The sequence below is a fragment of the Anser cygnoides genome, chromosome 4, assembly GCF_040182565.1.
Source record: "Anser cygnoides isolate HZ-2024a breed goose chromosome 4, Taihu_goose_T2T_genome, whole genome shotgun sequence".
Classification (NCBI taxonomy): Eukaryota; Metazoa; Chordata; class Aves; order Anseriformes; family Anatidae; genus Anser; species Anser cygnoides.
This window is the reverse complement of record NC_089876.1, coordinates 12,165,148-12,187,212: the sequence shown is the minus strand read 5'-3', so window position 1 is coordinate 12,187,212 and position 22,065 is coordinate 12,165,148. Positions and strand designations below refer to the sequence as shown.

At 41.7% G+C, this 22,065-nt stretch overlaps 1 long non-coding RNA gene across 1 annotated transcript; it reads left to right on the top strand.

Moving 5' to 3' along the window:
- The first annotated feature begins 11,217 nt into the window (after positions 1–11,217).
- Positions 11,218–14,266, top strand: LOC125179968 (uncharacterized). The gene is made up of 3 exons (XR_010830953.1): positions 11,218–11,535; positions 13,170–13,310; positions 13,992–14,266. It is a non-coding gene; the product is annotated as an uncharacterized lncRNA (long non-coding RNA).
- The last annotated feature ends 7,799 nt before the right edge of the window (positions 14,267–22,065 follow it).

Genomic DNA, 22,065 nt, shown 5'->3' with positions numbered 1-22,065 from the left:
ACCCTTCAGACAATCTCAGTATTCAAGGTAGAAATTTCTGTGGCAAGATGGGCAATAGAAGAAAAAGTTCTGTAGGAGGAGACTGGTGATTGTGTTTTCAGTAATTCCTCAGTGGCAAGACGCTTATTCAGCAGTTGCAGCTGAGTTGAAATGTTCTTACATATACTGAAATGCTGACTTACTCTACGGGAGCCTGCATTTATTTCAACATCTTGTGCAGTAATATGGTGTTTAGGTAGTCTAAGACTATGAATGGTCTTGTGCAGTTTCATGTTTTTCATTCTTATGCCTGGAAATGCTTTTCTCTGTACTTGTAGCTATGAGTAAATAGAAATAGAATGACCGCCGTAAGGAAATTGAGCCACCAAAAGCAGCTTACCTTTGGATATGGACTTCATGCAGAAACAGCAACAACAAAAACTCTCAGAAGCCTATTAATTGGGACAGGGAAGGCTGAGCTCTATTTTTAATTGTAACACTTTTAAATTCTGTGTTGTTTCTTCAGGTTGTTTCTCAATGGATTTAAATAGTTTGTGATGAATAAAATATTGATTGGTGGTTTCAGATGACAGATGCTTCTAAATCTGAACAAACATAACTAATATGAAATTCAAATTCTGATCAAACAAAAAATTAATATGAATTTCATATTTTGTTGCTTTTAATAAGCACAGATGTCTTGCCAGTGGCTCAGACTCTGTCAAGCATCACTGCATCATTTTTTTTTTTTACTGGGCTCAGATTTAAAGGTGTGGAGTTCCTTCTGTATTTGTGCTTTGCATGCAGAATCAAACGGGTTGATATTCAGGCATAACTGATGCAGATTTTCTAGAATGGTGATCATGGTTCTAATGTAGAAATCTAAACACTCTTTCCTCTTCCAGTACCATATGTGTTTAGTAATTCAGGACCAGAAGGGTCCTAGCTCACCAGTGAATCGTTTCCCATGTTCTTGTAGGCAATTTAATCACGTAATCCCCGTAACAGACTTCTGCGGCTCTGTACCTCCTGCTGCTTACCAGTGGGTAAAATGATAAAATTGCTGATACTGTGTTATCTTCTACCATGTTACTGAAAATAGATAATGCCCGAGCCAAAATGAACTAGCACTTTGGTGAGCAGTGAAGCAGATGAACACAAGAATTGTTATTCATGTCAAAATATTGTGTATCTAATCCAGTATCGTAGGTTAGGCAATGTCCTGTTCCAGAGTAAGGTTTAAGAAGCTCTTTTCTGAATCATCACACAGTGACTTTTCTCTGGGGGGTGGCATTTTTGCAATGTCTGTCAGTGGGTAACCCACCCAAGTTTGAAGTTTAGTGTTTCACCTGAAGGAAATGTTTTGTTGTTGTTTATTTCTGCTATGTAACTTGGGTGTTCTTCCTGTTTATATGAACATCTAAGTTTTGCTCTTAATGCCTTATAGTGATGAGTTTTAGAGGTTAACCTGACAATTTTATTACTTTAAATATTTCTGCCTTTTATCTTTGCTACTTCTCTGAATGAAGGTATACCAGACCCATGGCTGACTGTGGCTATACCACTGATTATTTTATGTATCTTCATCATTGTCTTCATGTTGGCATCTTGCTGAAGCACTTAGTTTCTTCCATTACCTTTGAAAATTAGATGCCCAGAACTAAATGCACTATTTCAGCTGAAGGCATACTAATGACTATAATAAAATGGCATGCTAGCATTATTTTTATTCTTTTCTGTATCATTTCACTACAGAAAATAAGGCTGAGAATCTCAGGAAATCATCTTTTCCCCTCCTTCTCCCATAATCCTAACATTGTTTGCCTCTTTATTTGCAGTTGTGTGTTGACCAGAAGCTTTTGTATTTGATCTGTTTACAGCAGTGCTCTTGTCTCTTTCCTGAAAGGTTCTAATTAATTTAGACTTTAGCATTGTGTAAGCAATTCAAACTGGATTAAGGTATAGTGAACTCTGAATTAAAATCCTTGTTTCTTGCATTGCTGAGGGGACTGGTGAAAGCACGCAATGCCTTTAAGTTCCAGGGCATTTAGTTGATACAGTAGGGACCCAGAGTTGTCACCAATGTGAATGGAGTTTGTGGTGGTATCGTCTTGGCTCTTACTAGAAAAAAGCCACTTTTTTCATGATTGGTATGTTTGTAGGAAATCTTCACTGGGAGGCGAAGACTGGCGTAGGTGTCTGAATGGTGACAGAGTGAAAACGCTGACACTGCTGCTTGCTCTGCATTATTCATTCTAAATAAGCCCTGGGGAAGTATTTTTGGTTTATGTCAGTCCGTCTTAAATGATATTTCTCCCTTCTCCAAAGTGGTGTTCTGAGTGTCCTTTGCTCCTTGGGTCAATGAATCGGACGGCCATGTTATTACCATTCCTTTAATAACCTAACCAAGCTCAGTCTAAAGGTGTGCTGGTGCCTGTGGCATGGCCAAAGTATCCAACATTAATAATACATTAACAGTAATTAGCATCAATAGGCAACAATATGCCCAAGAGTGCAGGGTGAGAAAAATCTGAAGAAAGTTACCATTTACATCCCATCACCTCAAAACATTTAAAATGAACAACGTATACATGTTTGTACAGCAGCAATACAGTGTACAGCCTAGTATATATATATATATACTGATATATATAGAGAGAGGGATGGAAATCTCACTTCATGGCAAGAATGTAGACGGTATTCAAGGAGTGAAGCAGACACAACCCACTGAGTACACGGAATAGCAATGTATGAGAAGTGACTTATAATTTTAAATTCTATTGATGGTAGACAGGGGGTAGGTTGATAGGTTTAGTACTTCTGCATATATTTTAGGTGCCAGAACAAAACAAACAAAAAAAACTTTGCCTAGTGTATATCTGAAATCTTATTAATTGCACAAATTTTGTCTTGACAGCACTGCGTCTGATGAAAAACGAATTTATTCCTCTAAAAATTTCAAGTGCAAAACAGTGAAAAATCTGTGTGTTTATGGCATATTTTCTATGTTTATAAAAGAATGGCATGAGCCAACCTCCCGTGACATTTCGTACTAGATTGTCCGATATTACTTACAAGTTCAGCATTCATCCTTACGGTCCATGCAAGACTCATGCTAGACAGATGACATTAGATAGACATTACTCTGTCTCAGTCCTGGAGTTGTTCAGAACTCTGTCCCTGATTGCCGTTATTAACAATATCTGCCTCTTCTGGAGCACCTGAAGAAGACCAGGACTCTTCTGTGTTTAATGCTGCATAAGACAGGTGGGAGGGTTTCTACAGCCTAAGGTTGAAGTTGCCAAGGAAGAAGTGCAGAAGCATTTAAGTACTCAAAACAAATGGCCATTATATGTGTAGAATATACACATGCATGTATCAGGGCACATTTTTGCAAGGGTGAGAATAGAAACCTGCCATTTGATTAAACGTTAGCTCTATTCTTCTAGGTATCATGGCACAGGTAATGATAAAAAAAAAAAAAAAGGATAATCCATTTGCTACTGCTCTAACCTGGTAAGAATTTAATTCTCTGTGGCTGACTGATTCTGGAAGTGTAAAAAACTTATACTGAAGCAGACCTCCAGAGGTGATCGGTTTCATTCCCTTGCCCTGGTCTTCTCCTGGTTTGAATCCACAGAGCGGCCTGGTTATATTGGCAGTCATCACACAGACTGAGACTTGTTCTTTTATTTTTCTTAACTTCACATACTTCGTCCATCCTAATTATGCAAAGCATAGGTGCCTGAACTGATAGTTTTTCTTGATGCTAAAAACCTGATTTAGCATACTGGGTAGCAAAACGCTGCACTCTTTCAACCTTCCTCCTATTCCTTGCATGGTTTATGCAGCTTGTGTGATATCAACCAGCTACTACAGTTTTGTTTGTCTTGACTGTTACGTGTTCATCTTTAGCTTGGCTCACTGTGCTGCAAATGCCATAGCCACAGTTTCTAGTGATATATTTAAAAATTCTAATTCTGTCTTGTTACTGCTCAGTATGTCTGCATACTGTCAAACTGATCACAGCGTTCTCATCGCTCAGCGATCTGCTGCGGAAGGCCAACATCTTGCAGCACTCGAGCAGCTTTCATCTTTTCAAACTACTTGCTCCTGCTTATAAACATTCTGCATGGAACTCAGGATTTATCAGTATTTTATGAGAAGAAAGTAAAATCTCATGAGAAATTTGTTTTTATTTACGTTTATTAAGTCTTCTGCTGTGATTGTAAAATATAGAATCTACTATTCCTTAAATTAAGCAACTGGTATTTTAAAATAATGTTCATCTCAAGTTTATAGAAGAGTCTTTGGATTTTTCCATTTTAAATGCATTTTCTGTTTTCCTGTGGGATATGAGTTATTTATTGCTTTTCTCTTTTCTTTATCATGGGATGTGAGGCAAAGATTATCCTTCTGTTCTCAAGGTATCATAGAGCTGTATTTCTACTTTTTTTCCTACACAGACCTAGTGTGCTGCCAACGACACTGCTTTTGATTTTCTTAGGTATCATTTAGAGAAGAATCATCTTTCTGATTTTAAAACTGCTTAAAGCTATTTGCCTTTATTCCATGATCTGAAAGGACAAGAGAATGCTACAGACATAAAGTCAGCTCTAGATGCAACTGATATGGAAGAAGTGATGTTGTTGGATGACTCCTTTTATATCTTTTGAGCACTGTCATGTGCCAGACCAAGTGGCCTCACTGCTTTCCCCATACCCACAGGAATGGATTTGCCGTTGTGAAGTCATGTCCTGAGCTTCCTCTGCAACCAGTCTCTCAATGACAAGAAGCTCCTTCCTTTAGGGGCAGATGCTGAGCTAATAGGAACATCCTTTTCTCCCCCTCTTTCTGCAGCTATGTCTATTCTATTTATCTAGAGGGTGATGTGTTTTCCCAGGTGTATGGACCACTTGGAGTTTAAGCTTCCTTTGTCCTCAGAGCAGCATTAAGAAATTTGTTGGAGTCGTTTTGTGACAATAAATAATAACAACTTGCTTTCTTAGGGAAATGACAGAGCCAAGTCTGGTTTTGTACAATAGACATGTTTAAATCACCTGAATTTGAAAGGGAGTAGAGGTATCCAAAGTATTACATGCCTGTGAATTTTGTGAGAACGGGTTGGTTAGTGAAGGGGAATAACCTTCTACATTTGCATCAATGTCAATCCATATTGAGTAGGAGGTTTACTTAATTCTAGTAATTGTGGAAGTACTTGATTTTAAGCAGGGGGACTCTCTAAATGGCCATTTACCGTTGGAAGGCTGTGTCTGGGGTTAAGTGGCTTCTCTGTCCCTTTTTCCTTAATTTCCTCTTTCTAAATCGGATAGCTTTTTGAATGCATCTTCTATATATGGCACAAGAACTAATTGTTGAAATTGTAAAGGATCCCTTTTTCAGAAAACAGGTACATTATGATGCTTTCAGAATGTAAATGTTTAATGCAGACTTATTCCAGGAGATGGAACCATATCGATCCTGTCTTCCTAATCTTTACAACTTTATGATTTGTCTGGCTGCAATTGGAAAGCTATCCTTTGTGGGTTTTGGAGTGTTCTTTCTATTTATGCTGAATGACCTTACTAAACTCTGGATCACTAGGACTGGAATTACTGTCGCTTGATTTCTCATCCTCTTTGTCTCTCCTTGTTGAAACAAGGCTTGGTTTGCTTTATTATTTGAATACACTGCACTCCATAACTTACTAATCAGTCTTTCACCAGGTAAACTAAGGGTATAGGCATGAAGGAAGGGAAAAATTCAAAACTTCATACACAGAAGTTTTAATTCAAGCAACAAAGCCAATATTTTTCAGAATATTTATTAGTCATTAAACAGAGTAAAATCAAAGCCTCCAACACCTTTTCTGTGTTGAGGTTGTAAATTAAGATAACAAATTCTTCAGTAAAGGCGATCAATTAAATGAAGTCATATGCAGACCATAAGTAACAGCACATTCACCACTGTAATGGAAGTACACTTGATTTTAGTAGAATGTGCTTTCTTTCTACGTAATGAATTATACATGTTTTTCAGGTTTTTGATCTATGATTTTTAATGAGTACAACTACATCTTCTATTCAGGTGGGTATTCATTATTTGGCAGAGACTATAATTTCTGATATTATCAGTTGGTGACAAGACTGCCCAAATCTGTCTGGAGCAGACTTTGCACCTCATTACAAAGCAGAGGAGGAGATAGGGGCCGTGTGATGCTTTAGAGCAGTATGCACTATAGAGAAGATGGGTGAACAGCAAAAACTCTGAAGCTGTCACCCTCCAAGGGGCCCAAACATGATCGTTCAGAAGGTTAATGGTTTGCAGGTCCTTCTTCTTGGTGAGCGTTACTAGAAGTTTACCATCACTATGCACTGGGTTTCATTCATTTGAACCCAAATTGTTGCTGAAAATATCCATTAACGAACGGTAATCTATCCAGCAGATACAGACTCCCGTTCTGCAGTCCTGTTTATGCCATTATGTCTTTAATCCTATTTGTCCAGAACACATACTCCAGTCCACCCTCGCAATTTCTGAGACACTGAATCATTTCATTTCCCTAAATCCCTCTGTGACTAGATGATGGATTCTTTCAACTTGGTAATCTTGCACCATCACTGACATAACATATTCAGTAAGGGGGAGCCTTAAACTAAGCTCAGTGCTTTTACACCAAATTTTGGGGACCCTTATGCTTCTGTGGCTGCCTTGCGTAATGTCTTGCAAAAGTGAATTCTGTCCCATGAAGTGAATGGGACCAGAGCACAGTTCTGGTAGCAGTCTGGCTAGTTTGATAATGCCATCTGGAAGTAGTGCAAAATGGCATGTAAATAATTGAATTTCAAATGCCTGTGCTGTTATTTTGTTAATACTGCTCCATATCTGAGTGTAGCTTCATAGAGATAGAGAAGTGTGCTTGCTGCTGCTCTCTCCTTTTCTAGTTAAGCTTCTTTGTATTTAAAAAATTTAAATGGTGGTACAGACAGAGCAAGGAGATATAAATAGAGTACTGTCTCACAATCTCCAGTAACAGATGTTTAGGGGAAAATAAAAGAAACAGGGCAAATGCAGAATAATCTTTCCCCGGTGCTATTCAACCTTTCTACAAATGGCAACTTGGGGACTTTCAGACCTGGATGTTTCATTTATACCATGATGCTCAAAAGCCTTGATGCGCCATTACCTCTCTCTAGTGTCTCTTTACACTTCTGTCTTCCACAGCATCTCATGTGGAATTTAATTATGTTAAGAAGTGTTTCATTTTCTGTTTTAGACCTGCTCCATGCTGAATTCATGAGCTACTTTGTCCCTATCAATTATTTCCAAGAACTATACTCTTCAGTTATCCCTCTTCCAAGCCCAAGGGTCTGACTAGCCTTTTCTCATGCAGATGTTGCTCGTACTTCAGTCATCGTTGCCCGTTCTTTTTCCTGGTTCTGTTGCATCCTTTCTGAGGTGAGGATCAGCACTCCATGCAGTATTTAAAGTGTAGGCACACCATAGTTTTGTGCAATAATGAAAACTGCCTTTGCGTCTGTTTTCAATTTCTTTTCTGTAGATGTTAGAGAATGTCTGAGTGCCTTGTCATGCCATTTACAAGGTCAAAAGCCGTGCTTCAATGGCTTTAATCAGTCGTGCAATTCATCCAGGAAGACGAGACCTTACCCCTTTGATGTCTTTTAATACACCCTTTCTTGATCTTTAAGAGTTTCAGTGCTCCCAGAGGGCCAAATTCTCTCCAGTGGGTGCCTGGCTCTGGAGCAAGTAACTTCTTTGACCAGTACTTCTTTTAGCTCTTTCCCTGCATTGCCTCACAAGCAGCTACTGCTGTTTGCTTGTTTGCTGTAACTACTGCTCCCCGAGTGCTGTATGCAAAGGTGCTTCCCAGCTGTCACATGCCAGTCGGTTGGCTCTGCTTCTCTGCTTTATCCTGCTCCTCTGACTGCTTTCACATTCCCAGAGCACCGTGTTCTTCCTTCAGTCCCTGCTCCCCTGTCAGGGTCTTCCATGTTTCTGCATTACTTTGCTTTTTTTTTTCTTTTTTTTTTTCTCTCCCATCTCTTTTTTTTGCAAATCAATGGTAAAGTGCTTAAGTGATGGGAGATTGGAGGTCTGGGGCTCATTTTGTCAAGCAGCATACAAACATGTCAGAAAAGGTAATCCTCGTTCCTAAGAGCTTACTAGATAACTTAAAGGTAATGGGGGGCTCTGACAAGGGAAATGGAGCAGAGCAGTGAACCGTGAAAACCGGAGGTGGTCACAATGGCACTGAGAGTAGACATAGATCTGAGTCTGAGCCTGAGACCTGTAGTACTGAAACGCAGCATGGAAGGCACAGGTCTTGTGTTTATGTTAGGCAGACTTAAAAGTTTGATGTGGGCACCACTAAGGTGAGAGAGTGTTAAAAATTGAGACATTTTCCTTGTGCCTCAGCCCCATGTTTAAGTGAAGACTTCAAAAAAAATCTCTGATTGCAGCTAAAGTAATAAAAATACTAAATAAATACACCGTAAGGTTAATAACGAGCACACCTTGTCATAATGTTGTGTTCATGGTTTTATGCAGAGGATGTCTTAAAACCTATAACAAGATAAAACGTTGTTATTGATAGAAGAATCACTTGCTTAAAGGAAAAGCTACAAGATATTCCACTAGTAACAAACTGTTATCTGAGATACACTTTTATTCTAGTACTTTTTTATAGCATCTTAACATAAGGTGTTATCTTAGACCTGTAAGTACAACACATAAGGGTTTGGGAGGACAATAAATGAAAGTTGCTATAGAAATAATACAGGAGTGCTTAAGAATGACTTTTAAATGGTTCGGTGAAGTAGATACGGCAACAGCAATCTAAATTCTATCAGACAAGGTAATGGAGGGTAAAGGAGCTGGCAAGCAGAGTGACTGGAAATCTAAGTGATAACATAAGCCTAAACCATAGAAGAGCTTTGAAAAAATCTGTGCAAATTAGCCAGGAAACTAATGTATACATAATGGTTTGTAACTTGAAGGAAGAAAAAGGAAAATCTGGCTGAAAGGGGTCAAGGAAGAGCTGAGCCCCAGGTTTTACATGGGTTTTTGCTCTGTGTGCATGGAAGCTATGCAGCTGAGGGCTAAATTCCCGTTTGCGGTGTTTTGACATGAAATAAGACCGTACAAAATAAGTCTGGTAACGGCCATCTGGTGAACCCCTTGGCTCCAAGCCAGAATCAACCGTACCTAAACCTTTCTTGGCAAAGCCTTGTTCTGCTGGTCCTTAAACTTGCACGGCGATCTGCAGTCACCAGGGGCGTTCCCTTCCAAATGTCGGCACTTCAGCTTAGGGAACTTGTCCTCGTACCTCACCTTCGTATTTCTTCCTGCACTTTTGACCCTTTATTTCCATCCACATCCTTGGCTAATAAGAATGAGACCTTGCTGCCATTTAAGTTTGAATTTCATTTCATTAGTTTCAATTTCCCTGCGCCCACAATCATCCCTAATACCAGAGCCCTTGGGTTCCGGTCTGGAGTGACCTGCTCACCTCTGTGGACAGGGAACTTGGGTTAGTGGCAAAAAGGTACAGGTGCCGTATTTCTGTCTAGGTTTTTTTTTTATTTTACACAACAATATTTGCACATCAGTCTGATAGCTACTGGTAGCTACTATTTTGTCTGATATCCTGATATCTAGGAGCCACTCACAACTGTCCGACTCTCCATGTTAAGCCTGGAAGAAAATCCCGGCTTGAAAAAGAGAAATCAGTGGGAACAGAACTTGGTGGAAGGGTGAATATTTGCAGCTGGTGAACTCTAGACTGAAAATGTTGAGTCTGAAGTGTCCTGAGAACGGCGTGCTTACTGACAGGTATTGAAGAAATACATCATAAAATAGAGGAGAGGCAATTTCGGTCCTCATATGGAACAATCAGTAAGAGCTGTTCCCAGTGCTTTTCAAGAAGTAGATGAGTGCTCACAGGTTCCTTAATATAAAGTGCTCTAAAAAGAAAGCTTAGCACAGCAATCCCGCCGTACGACAGCATCCTGAGCGAATCAGGATATCGTGTGTACCGCAGGGGAATCCTGGGGGGGTGACAGATTTTGGACGTGTGGATGGTCTGGCTGCCGTTGGACACAATGAAAGAGCAGATGCTGTGTTGAAATTTTGATTGAGGAGAAGCCTGTTTTTAAGTACCTCATCCAACACGGTTCCGTGAGGATTTAGAAGGAAGGATGTTCAGACAACATGGCAGATAAATGCCTTTTCTGTCCTGGTCAGCGCTGCAGCTGTACTCGGTCTATCACCAAAGCCTGAGCTTCTCAGCACACGTGGTATTTGGAGCAACTAACTGTTGACTTCATAAGGGATACGAATTTGATGTAATGGGCTATATTTTTAGCCATTTGGATAGTGCCACGCATTATTCAGTTTTGATTAGCTCAGTCAGTGCACAGGGCTAGTAAATGTTAAACATTAATATTAATCACGCCGCGGTGCCTCTTGCAGGCTCTCAGCATTCTGGTCTTCAGCCAGAAGTGCAGGTGTGCAAATGAGGAATGTTTGGGTATTAAGAGCCAAACTTCCCTGCCTCTCACACCTGCACATGTTTGGGAAATAAATACATCCAACAAAAGCTCTTCTAAACCATTATTGCCCAAGTATTCCCTACCCAAACACTCATGAGGTATGCACATGTATATAAAAGACACAGATTTTATTCTGAGAAGCGTAGAGCATATGTATTACACAGAAGGTGATGTGATCTTGTGCTTATCAGAACAGCAGCTTGTAGGAGGTATTTGATTACCTGCGAAGTTTGGCCGTGTCTCAGTAGACTGCTATATGATTATCTACAAAGCCTCATCCTGCTCGCGCTAAAGTCAATGACAATGTTCTCGTCTCCTAGTCTTTAATGGGCTGCGTCCCAGCAATACTTCATTAGGTTGCTGTTCACAAACATGAAGTTGCAGTTATGATATTTGCAAATATCTCCTTGTTTGTCTGTTTTAAGGAAGACGTTTAAATATTTTCACTTGCCTCCTTTCTGCATTGTTTTTGTTATCTTATTGTAGGTTCGTAATTTTTTTTAACACTCAAAATTGCGGGGTCAGAATAACCACAGGAGTAAGTGGTATGTTACTCTACAGATTTCAGTGATGTTATAGACACGTAATTTATAATCCATAGGGCTTTGTTTCTTCAAATGCAAAACCTGGCATTAATGATGTCATTTTTTTGGTAAGAAAACCTACTTTGAACGCTGGTTGCTGCACTGTACTTTTGAAGATATTAGTCCAGAATAAGTTAGGAATTTGGTAAAGTGTTCTTGCGAAAAGGATCAGCAATCAAATAACATTTACTGAAAGTTGCGCAGACTCTGCTGAAAGCTCAGCTGCCAAGAAGCAAGGTCTTTGTAGCACAGGATATACAGACACCTAATATGTGACTTCCAGAGGTGAAGGAGGAGATAAGAAGATCACAAGTGATCCACAGCATCTATAACCGATAAACCTTTTATCAAGCAGAGTCCGATCCTGACTTGCCCTACCCAGGGAGCTCCCTAAGGAAAATGTAAGTGCTGGTGAATCCCTTCCTGGCTTCCCGTGAGACGAGGAATTTGGGAAGAAGTTAGCGCGGTTACTGTTAGAGCTTCAGCTGCCTAAGCTAGCACGCTCGCAGCGCGGTGGTGGCACAGCTGAGGAGAGCACAGCTGGGCTGCTTCAGAGCTGCTTTGGTTTTCCCTTTTAGCAGTAGAGGTGAATCTGGCTTAATGGGTAAACTCTGGTGAAACCACCATTACAAGATGATGCTGGGGAGTATTGGCAGGTATTTGGAGTGTATAAACAGCACGAAGGGAAAGAATGAAATGCGTCACAGCAGAACAGTTATGAAAAGCATCTTATTTGCATTGTGGCGCTAGTGGAGCCACATTTGCTTACGATAGAGCTCATTTAGTTGCTATATCCACCTAAAAAGATCACTGTAGGCTTCATTTGTCTGCATGGCAATAAATATTTCTAAGGTTCAGAACCAACCATTTGTAGCAGGAGAAGAAATAAGTGAATGGCAGTAGCTGTTAAGACATGATTAAATGTGATGTATGTCAGCAGTGGTTAACTTCTGAATGGCTGGAGGCTACTTCTATTCTCCGGTAGCTGTTTGGTGACCAGAAGCAGCAGCTTTCTTTCTGTGGCATTGCGTGACCTGTCCTTGATTAGTGCCTGGTGCGTAACCCTCCCCTTTCAGCGATGCCCTTTAATTTGGTGGGTCTGTTGACCTGACGGCAGTCCTAGAATCCAGGTGCCTCTAAGGTTTCAGTAAGACCTGCAAACCAAAGAGTTTCAGCCCTCAGATTACTAACTGGCCACTCCTTTTAACTATGGCTTTCCAACCTAGGTTAGGGGTCAGAGCATGGCTGAGCCTTTAGGGCAAGCTGGAAATAAAATGTCCAAATGACAAACGTGACAGCCTGCATTGGCACATCATTAGTATGGGAAATAGTACCACGGAGTCAGCCCTCCTCCTCTGAAATGCTAATGCTTGGTGACTGCACTGGACGTGAAGCCAGGAGGTTTCCCATATTTAACCCTTTTTAAAAATTCACAGAAATATGTTGCTTCAAGGGACGCAGAGGAAGATTCCTAGTGAAGTCTGTGGCTCCACTTGCATGATTTAAGTGAAATGTCCGCATAAGGTCTCTGCTGATTTGTGAGCCTTGGCTGAGCACCTTCCTTTATTGCTCTTCTTTGTCACCGCAAAGTCAGTAATGTATTCAACATATTTTCCATAATTTATAACCCTACCGAGACGAGCAGTGTATCAAATGCTGCTGTAGGAACCAGTGACTGATCGAACTAATGAAGTCCAGGGGCCACGTGCCATGTTGCAGAGATTCACAAGAAGTTAGCGTGTGTTTCTGGAGATGGGGATTGACTCAGTTAACCAATATTAAAAAAAAAAAAAAAAAAGGTGAAATACACATCTGATTCACAGTAATACTCGTATCCCTAGGAGTAGCTACTAATACGGCTAGAGTGGAGAACCTAGAAAATGAAGGTTCTTTGAAGATAGATTGGTAGAAATAAATTAAGGATCAGAAAAATTCTGCATCAAGCCAGCTACAACTGAGTATCTTCACTAATATTTTTTTTCTGCTGACAACAGAGACCCCATGAGAAGTCTTTTATTTTTTCTTCCCGAAACAGAAGATTTGTGTCCTGCGATGCAGTTCCATGCAGGCTAAAACTACAAGAGCACTGCTGGAAAATTGCAGGAACAATGATTTATTCCTGGGCTGAGAGCTGAACAAGGGAAAACACATAAACACTGCACTATAGGCACAAAAGGTGATTATTTTTGCCACATGAAACTGCTTTAAAATTCATGGGGAAAAGTAATTTTTGATAGTATGGTGTAGGTGTTTTAGTCCTTATAAAAATAGCTATGGAAGGAATGTTTGTTTGTCAGAGACTGCTATCTTTGCTTTACCACTCAGGTATTTTTAATGACTTTTCTTGAATAAGACTGAGTGTAGTTATGTTTATTGATGGATGAATTTAGATGATTACAGCAGACTAAAATTGCAGAATCTTTATGATAGCAGAAACAAATCTGTGGCCTTACTGTTTTTTTTTCCTGAGCAAGTTTCTTGGGAGAAAAGATGTGATCATTCTATTTGACTGGATTTTTTTCTTTCTGGTTATATGTAAATATTTTGGTGGATAAATGATTTTCTGGGTGCTAGACTCTGAATCATACATGAAGTAGGAGTTTTGCCACTAAAATATATATAAAAGTAATTGTCTGTTTCTTTGTCAATGTTTACAATTTATGTAATTCAGATTTAGTATGTTCTTCATGACCCCTAAGCAGAGTTGTTTTGCCAGATGTTTGTTTTTAATTCTCCATATTCCCCAAATTTCTGGTCCAATCTTCTGTAGATCAGGGTAAGGTATTACCAGCTAGAGATGAAAACAAAATCCCAGTTAGGTCTCTTTTTATTCTTTTCTTAAAAATTATTTCCACAGTATCATTTCAAAACCAGAAGAAATCAGCTCAGATCCTGGAATGCAGTAACCACCAAAAGCTTTTTCAGGCAGGAGAAGGAAGATGTTGAGAAAACCACGCGAGACCTCTTAGCCTTAGCACTGCCAGAGAAAAACTGTAAGGTTGAAAAATCACAAGATTGTCTTAAAGACTGTAACATTCGAGTGAAATTCTCAACTCCACCTTCTTTGGCTTCCGATTCCCTGTTTCTAGAGGATTTATTTGCTCTGTGTGTTCTATCTTTGAAAACACAAAGGCTAGCGAACTCTTAGATGCCAACACTGAGATTTTTATGCAGTCTCCTGATTCCAGTAGCTGGAGCTCTAAGAAAAATCTTGCAAGTCTGTCAGCTGCTGTATAAGCAGAAAGCTTTGTGTATTGTTTCCTATAGATACACATTTGCTCTTATTTACCTCTCACACAGTGCTTATTCGCAGTTTTCAGGTGAATCGTATAGCAGACATATGGAAAAACATACACGTTTCCCAGACTTCCCTGCTTTTTGATAATCCCAGCGAAAATTGAAACAGCCACTTGTGCCAGATTTCAAAAGGCAAATTCATTTTCTAAAGCATTTGAGCTCTTAGCTCCCCATTGATCTTTGTGCAAGTTAGGAGCCAAGTGCATTGCAAATGCCTACCTGCATCTTTACAGATTTAGGCTATTGCAAAACTGCATCAAAGGGACCTTCAGGCAAGGCTGCAGTTCTTTGGGCTTGGAGAGAAACTACTGCGCTGGAAAGAAAAAAGGATAGGGAAATACTTTCTGTTGGATATTTTTTCATTATGTGTGATTAGAAGTACTGACAGTGTAATTTGTATAGGACTGTTCAAAACAGTGTGGTATTTATGCACTCGTTTGTTTTTATCGAGATAGGTTATCGTATATTCATAGGACAATGCTACCTATTCTTTGGGAGAACCGGTATGCTATCTTGGTATACGTACTCTTGCTTGATGCGTAAAACAAGATTTTAAGATGTTATGAGATATATATATGTTTTGTTTTACAAGCTCAAAAGCAGAACAAGAGTGATTTAAAGGAAAGCAACGTTTAAATATAGAAATCGATTTGATAAGGGGAGCCTTGGAAAAGGTGAAGTTCTTTGTATTTCTCCAGCTTGTGATTCCAAAGCCCCCCAGCCTTTTGCTTATGCAAAACATCTGCCTTCAGCTGTTCCATTTTTCAGGAAAAATAGCTTGAAGGAGAGGCGCCAGTTGTCTTTTATGTTTCTATTACTTTAATTTTTACTGTTACCCATATGGCTTTTTTGGAAAATGGTCTTCCCCATAATGTGTGATAGTCAGGGTCTCTGGCATCTAATCGTACACATTTCTGCAGTGCTACATTGCTTCCAGTAATTTGCTTTTTCACTGGGGAGAAAAAAAAAATCCATCTTTATCCATTCCTCTAGACCACACAAATGTAGAACACAAACAAATGAGGAAAAAAATGGAAAAGAATAACCCATCTCAGAAAAAAGTACCACCTAAACAAAATGAACGTACTTTTGTGGTCATTGTTTAAACCAGCTGCTCCTGAAGGTTGTTACTGCTATCAGTGAATCTATTTCATGGATTGAAAGTAGCGTGGACTTCTGTGATGTTCTAGCTGAAAACGGCTTTTGCAAAAACCTCTCATTCTTGCTGGTTTGGTTTTGAGCCGGCCACTGCTACCATCTGGAGACCTCAGACATGAGATGAAAATTAGCAACCTGCCTGGAAAACTTAGAGCAAAAGCCTTCCCCGCATCCAGCAGGCGTGTGGTCAGCACCCAGTCCCACACCAACTGAAGCCTGTTTGCTTACAACATTTGGGATTTGCTCTGGGGGTCAAAGCCTCTTACCCATGAGTTGGAGCCTACTCATTTCCACGAAGAGCCTGAGGGAATCGTGCTAGGCCAGGGCACGGAACAGGTAAGGGCTGGGCAGATCTCCTGTGCGGTGTCTTTGGGGTCCTTTGCCAAAGACCATAAGACTGATTCAGAACGGACTGGTTTCAATTGAGTTTAATGTTTATTTCTTTTTCTGATATCATTTTCTCAGAAATGCAGCTGTATCAGCGAACTGATTGACAAAACGACACGGGTAAAAATACTGTAGGTTAGATGAGCATGTAAGTGGTTGGTAAGGCATTAACAGTACTTTCAAGACAAAAGGAACTGTGTATCTGTATGTATATGAAGCTGAATGTAAACCTGAGTGTTACCTCCTTCACAGCACAGTTTTCTTACCTAAATACCCCATTTTTTTTCCAGCTTTCCATGTTTTCTCAAATTAGCTTCATGAAATTTTGGGGAATGAAAGAGCACAATGATTGCAGAGCTATTCTGTGAGAAAATTCCCACAGTCTAGCTAGCCACATGAAAGAAAAAGCTCTGCTTGTTCTGTTGTGAGCTCTTACGGTATAGACAATGAATCCAGCCCTCTCATGTTTTCAGACCTCTCCTCATTAATTGTCAGTGAGAAATTATGAAGGCTGCAGACAGATAATCTTACAATAGGTACCACAGAGCATTTTTCACCATGTGTTTTCAGTTCAGACTAAACCACTACTTCAGGTTCTGTGGCATAACAAATTGATGCAGGTTAGGTTGCTTTTTTAAAAAAAAAAAAAAAAAAAGATAAAATTTTGGGGGCTCAAGGCAGCTTGTGTTCATTCTTAGTCTGTTTTGTAAGTGATGGAAATTTGACAACTTCAGTTTATGAGCTAGAGAAAATTATGGTGTGCATTTTTTTACCTACTTGCTAGCGAAAATCCTGCGAGATGCTGAGCTGTTCATACTAAATACCAGTTACTTTCATTGAATTAGGTGAGAGCTGAAGATGCTCAGAGAAATAGGTTCCTCTTCTGTCTCAGTGACTTCTTGTTGACGGGCTACCAGCCCTTATAAAGGCGGCTGGTTGTGTCCGTTTTTCGGCATGCACGCTGGCTGACAGTTTAGTACTGCTAAAATGAAAAGCTAGTTAGCTTTCCCCCAAATCCCATGCAGCTCTTCCAAGTTTTTTCTCGTGTGCATGTGTCAGCACACTCACACTTGAACACAGCACTCAGCAATAATCAGAGATAACACGTACTGAAATTCTCTCTGCTTTATATCATTCAAATGTGAATAGGATAATTGGGAGCATACTTTATAGCTTAGACCCTCATAGAACAAATGCAGCCACTCTCTTTATTTTTCTTTTTTTTAACTTCAGAACTGCTCACAGAAGTAAAGTTTTTTTTTTTTTTTTTTTTTTTTTCTTGTGATGAGTATATCTTGCTATTAATTAGGTTTTCTTCTGTGGGCATCTGAGCTAACGGCTGAGGGCAATGCAGCAATGAGCTAGCACGAACAAATCAGCCTGACAGCAGCTTGGGTTTTTCGCTGCCAAATGGAGCCATTGTTGAGAAAAGTGCTAAGAAAGACACCTAGATTTGTTGACTATAGAAAGAGTACTATTCTATTCTTTCTATTTATTTTTGTAATTGTAACAATACAACCAGAAATTATTTTGGATCCTGAGCGGCCATGCTAAATAAAAACTGCTGTTTGGCATTAGGGCAATTAGGGTACGGCATTGTGCATGATAATTTACATATAATAGAGAAGAAGGCATTTGGTTTTTGTTAATTGGGTTACAAGGCAATAAAGCTTTGCCATTTATTAATTTGTTAGCTGGCAATGCGGTGGGAGCAAGCAGGCTGCTTTGACACGACCCGTGTGAGATGACGGTGTTCTCATGCATGAGCGGCTTGTCGGAAACCCTGCAGGTCACTGTGCGCTGAGTGATGGTGTTAACATTAACACAATGTAAATGGCAATCATTTTTGTATTGAATCTATAGAATAAAGTGTCCTAAATGTATCTTGATACATTAATTTAAATCGACCTTTAAATAGGTAAACGAGCCATAAGGAGCATGCTTGCATGGGTGATTCTTTTGTGATTTTCTACAGCGTTGTGCCTCTGTGGTCATCTTGCTCTACTGTGCTAAGAAGCCTGTGAGCATGAAATACAGAACAAATTTATCGATATTTTTATTTGCAAGAGTTCTTCTTGCATCCGATAACAAGAGGAATATTAGCATTGCATCTTGGTTTCTGCCCAAGCAGACTTGCGACTTTCTGTAATACTCCTCAGTGTCTGATCAGAAACAAACCTGCTAAAAATCAAGTGGTTAACTGAAGCCTTCTTAATCTTAATCTGATCTGACAGTCAATAAAAATGTGAGTAGACTTTATTAGTATAGCAGTAATAATTCTGCCATTAACAGGAAGAAACTTGTCTTGGATTTACAAGGCACTAACTCTTTTTCAAGCTTTTACTATTTCCATTCTGGGACTAGAGGAGCTCAGAGGTGTCTGATACTGGGTTATTTTTCTTCTTGTGTGTCTGAGTGTATTTGCTGGGCCAGACTTTATGGGAGAGATAAAAGGTGGCAGAAATTTAGGAAAGCCTTTTTGTTTTAGGAATCCTTAAACCTGGACCAAAAGAATAAATGGAAAGAGGTGATTTAGCTACAGGACTTTGAAAGAAATTAATGGGAGAAACTTCTTTTTCAGTTTTACTGAAAGATCTCAGCCTTCTCTCCCAGTCTGGCTGATACTCGTATTTTGAGCTGTACTGTCATCAAGCGCGCACAGCAGTGATATAGGGCAACTGGTATTGTTGCTGCCGTATCCCTAGCCTAGAGTTACAGCACTGTATTATAGTGAATTAGGGATATATTAAATATACATTATTTATTAGATTAGAAGGTTCTGTAAGTGTGCATTAATCTGGCTGCTGTAAAAATGGCTTCAAAAGCCATTGAAGTGGCTGGGTAAAAGCCTTTTACCTAGCGGCTGAAGTTTTTTCTGTACCTATCCTGAGAATGTGCTGCATAGACACAGGTGGTGCAAATATCTTCATAACATGTTTTGTGTTGTCAGGGAGCAGTCAGACGATGGCTTTCTCTCCATCCACCTTGGGCAGCATCTTCTCAACCTGTAAGACAATTCCGAGTAAACTGGCAAACGGGGGAGGTCACAGGAGTAACTAGCAAGTACAGGGAGGGGAAAATCTTGGGGCAGACAAGGAGGACTTCATTGGTGGATTCGTTAGGATCCTCTGAGATGTATGGGAAAGATATTTTGCCAGTGGGAAAACGTCTGCAGACCCACGACGTGCAAAGCTGGAGGAAGCCAGGTGTCATTAGTTCTAGGGCAACTGATTGCTTTTTGGTTTTGTTTTTCAGTTTCATTTTGGAAATGTCAGTTCCTGCCAGGTGTAAGGAGCTTGCCCCTAGGGAACCTGGATGTTATCTCCTGTCTTCGCTGCTGCTCCCTGGGAGCCCTGTCTGTCCAACACTGAGGTGAAAGCAAAATGGGCAAGCACAGCACTGCCCAGCTTCATCTGAATGTGGCGTTCAGCTGAAGCACTGGTTCTTGTCTGCAAGTTTAAATCTGCAGGGACTCAGGCCTTTCCTTCTATTCGGAGTATTTTTAGGTTATTATACAAATGTTGAGTAATCTTCACAATTTCACAGGCGGTGTCTGGGAATGTCGGATGGCCGTCATGCCAGAACAAAAATTACTCAATAATTGAGAAATCACCCTTCATATTGGTTGATACGACTGTGGTTGGTCAGTGTTTCCTGAAGAATTCAGGGTTATATTTTTTCCCTTGTTCTCTTTTGAGGCTGAGGTGCAAGACGGAAGGTGACGCAGTCGATACGCAAGTGATGCCCAGCAGGAATGGCTTCCCACTGTCACTTGTGTGTTTTCTGCAAGCCGACCCCTAAATAACACGTCCACACAGTAAAAATTCAAACAAATGTTTTACCACCGCCTGTCACTGATACCAGTTTGCCAGAGCCAAGGGGTTTTGTCTGGAAAACTGACTTTCTGCCCACTGAAGCCAGGTGCTTTTCCTCTTACAAAGGCTGGTGGTTTAGAGGAGTAAGGTAATGTGAGGAGACTAACTGCATGCAAGGGTTGTTCTCATCTCACACTTGTCTTTAACTTCATTACATGGCTTCCTATAGCCACAGAGGCCTTTTAAGGATGTTATCATCTCTTCCCTGCTGCTCCAGTGTTCTCTCCATAAATCAAGATTTTTTTTTTTTTTTTTAAAAGACCAGTCTGCTTTATATACAAGAGACAAAGTGCTTGAGAAATGAATTTAATACGCAGTACCCCAAAATGGGCCCCAGCGGCAGCTTCTGGTGATGTGGGCCTGCCCGTGGCCTGGTGGCAGGGTCAGCAGCGCTGCCGCTGAGGTCCCCGAGTGCAGGCTCTTTATTCCCTTAATTCAGAATCAGTGGCAGAGGAGCGAGGGGGAGGAAGGCTCCTTTGAGGCTGGGGGGCTGTGCTTGGGACTATGAAAGAGGGCTTTTTCAGAGCTGTGGAAAAAAGCACACGGGATTTTTTATTTAAAAAGGAAATCTTAATTCCTTTTGAAATGTGGGAGTCATCCTGCATTTGAAGCTGCCTTCTAGTTTGTGCCACCGCAGTAATAACAGGCCAGGTTACCGCAGGTGTGCCAGCACCATGGATGTTCAGCTCACAGGGAGGTGTATGCCTACTGCAAGTCGTTCTTACAGGAATTTGGGATGACCAGGTTACTCCAGGTAATTGCGGTAGAAGTTCCAGCCCTGTAAATGGTATGGTTATAACAGTGGATACTATTTTTTCTGCTCATCCTCCTAGAAATGCCTTTGTAATCCTAATTTTGTAGGCCATTAGGGTAAAGGAAGATTACAACCGAAACTGTTTTACTGACTTCCCTCACCGTGGTTTTGCCCAGCCCTGACCTCTTCTGTTACGTTCCATCTAACATGCCGACCTGTAGCTGCCATCCTTACTTCCCTCGCTGGCCTTCCAGACGTGGGCTGAGCAACCCCACCTTACCCTGAAGCTGGATCCAGCATCAGAGCTGGCGCTGGGCTGCACGGCAGGTTGGACCCTCCGGAGGTCCCTGCCAGCCTAAATTTGTTGGCGATTCCACCACGTCCCTTGTCACAGCACCAGAAAGCTTCCCTGGCACGAATTTGTTCACAGTTACACCTCACGTTGCAGAGGAGCAGGGAGAGCATCGATGTGCCTAAATCTGCCTCTGCCTGCCTATTTCCAGTTGTGCCGCACTGCAAGGACCCGGGCATTGCCCTTAGCTGCGACCACAGCTGCAGTTAGCATTTCTGGGGGCTTCCACGAGCTGGTCACAGGTTGCAAGTCCCAGGTCCCCAAAACAGGCAATACTGGATGGGTGAGCATCTCTGGTAAATGCTGGTGACGAGCCTGCTGCCTGCTAGGAGCTGCGGGGCAGAAGAAAGGATGCGCTCCCGCTCTCCACTGAAGCGCTCCTTATCTTAATCACGAAAATTGTAATTTTGCAACTGCTTCATTCATTCTTCTGCTTCCAGCTTCTGACGGAGCCCTTCTGGCTTTGCCACTGCACCTTCCCGGGACTCGCGGCCAAACCCCGTGCTGCGAGAGGCCAGGCGTGCCCGCTCCACGGTCCGCAGGTAGCGTGTCCGCACCGAGGGGCTGCGTGAGGGTGGCTGGGGGCGCCCTGGCCCTGTCTTTCCCTGCGGTGCCGCGGGCAAAGCCCCCAAGCAGCCGGCGATGCGGCAGGGCTGCTGGAGCCCGGTCAGTCCCAGCTGCCCGAAGCGTGTCCCCACCGGGGTACGGGCGGCTGTGTGTGGCTGCGGCCCGGTGGGTGACCTGGTCGCTGTCCCCGAGTGTGACCCGGTGGGTGACCTGGTCAGTGACCCACAGTGCGACCCAATGCGTAGCGCCGTGGGTGGCCCCCTGGGTGACCTGCTGGGTGACCCAGTGTGTGGCACCGTGGGTGACCTGGAGCGTGACCTGGTGGGTGGCCCCAAGGGTGACCCAGTGGGTGACCCGCTGGGTGACCCGCTGGGTGGCCACGGAGGTGACCTGGTGGGTGGCCCAGCGTGTAGCGCTGGGGGTGACCTGCAGTGTGACCCCATGGGTGACCCCATGGGTGACCCAGTGGGTGACCCGGTCGGTGACCCAGTGAGTGACCCAGAGTGGGACCCGGCCTGTAGTGGCGTGGGTGACCCGGTGG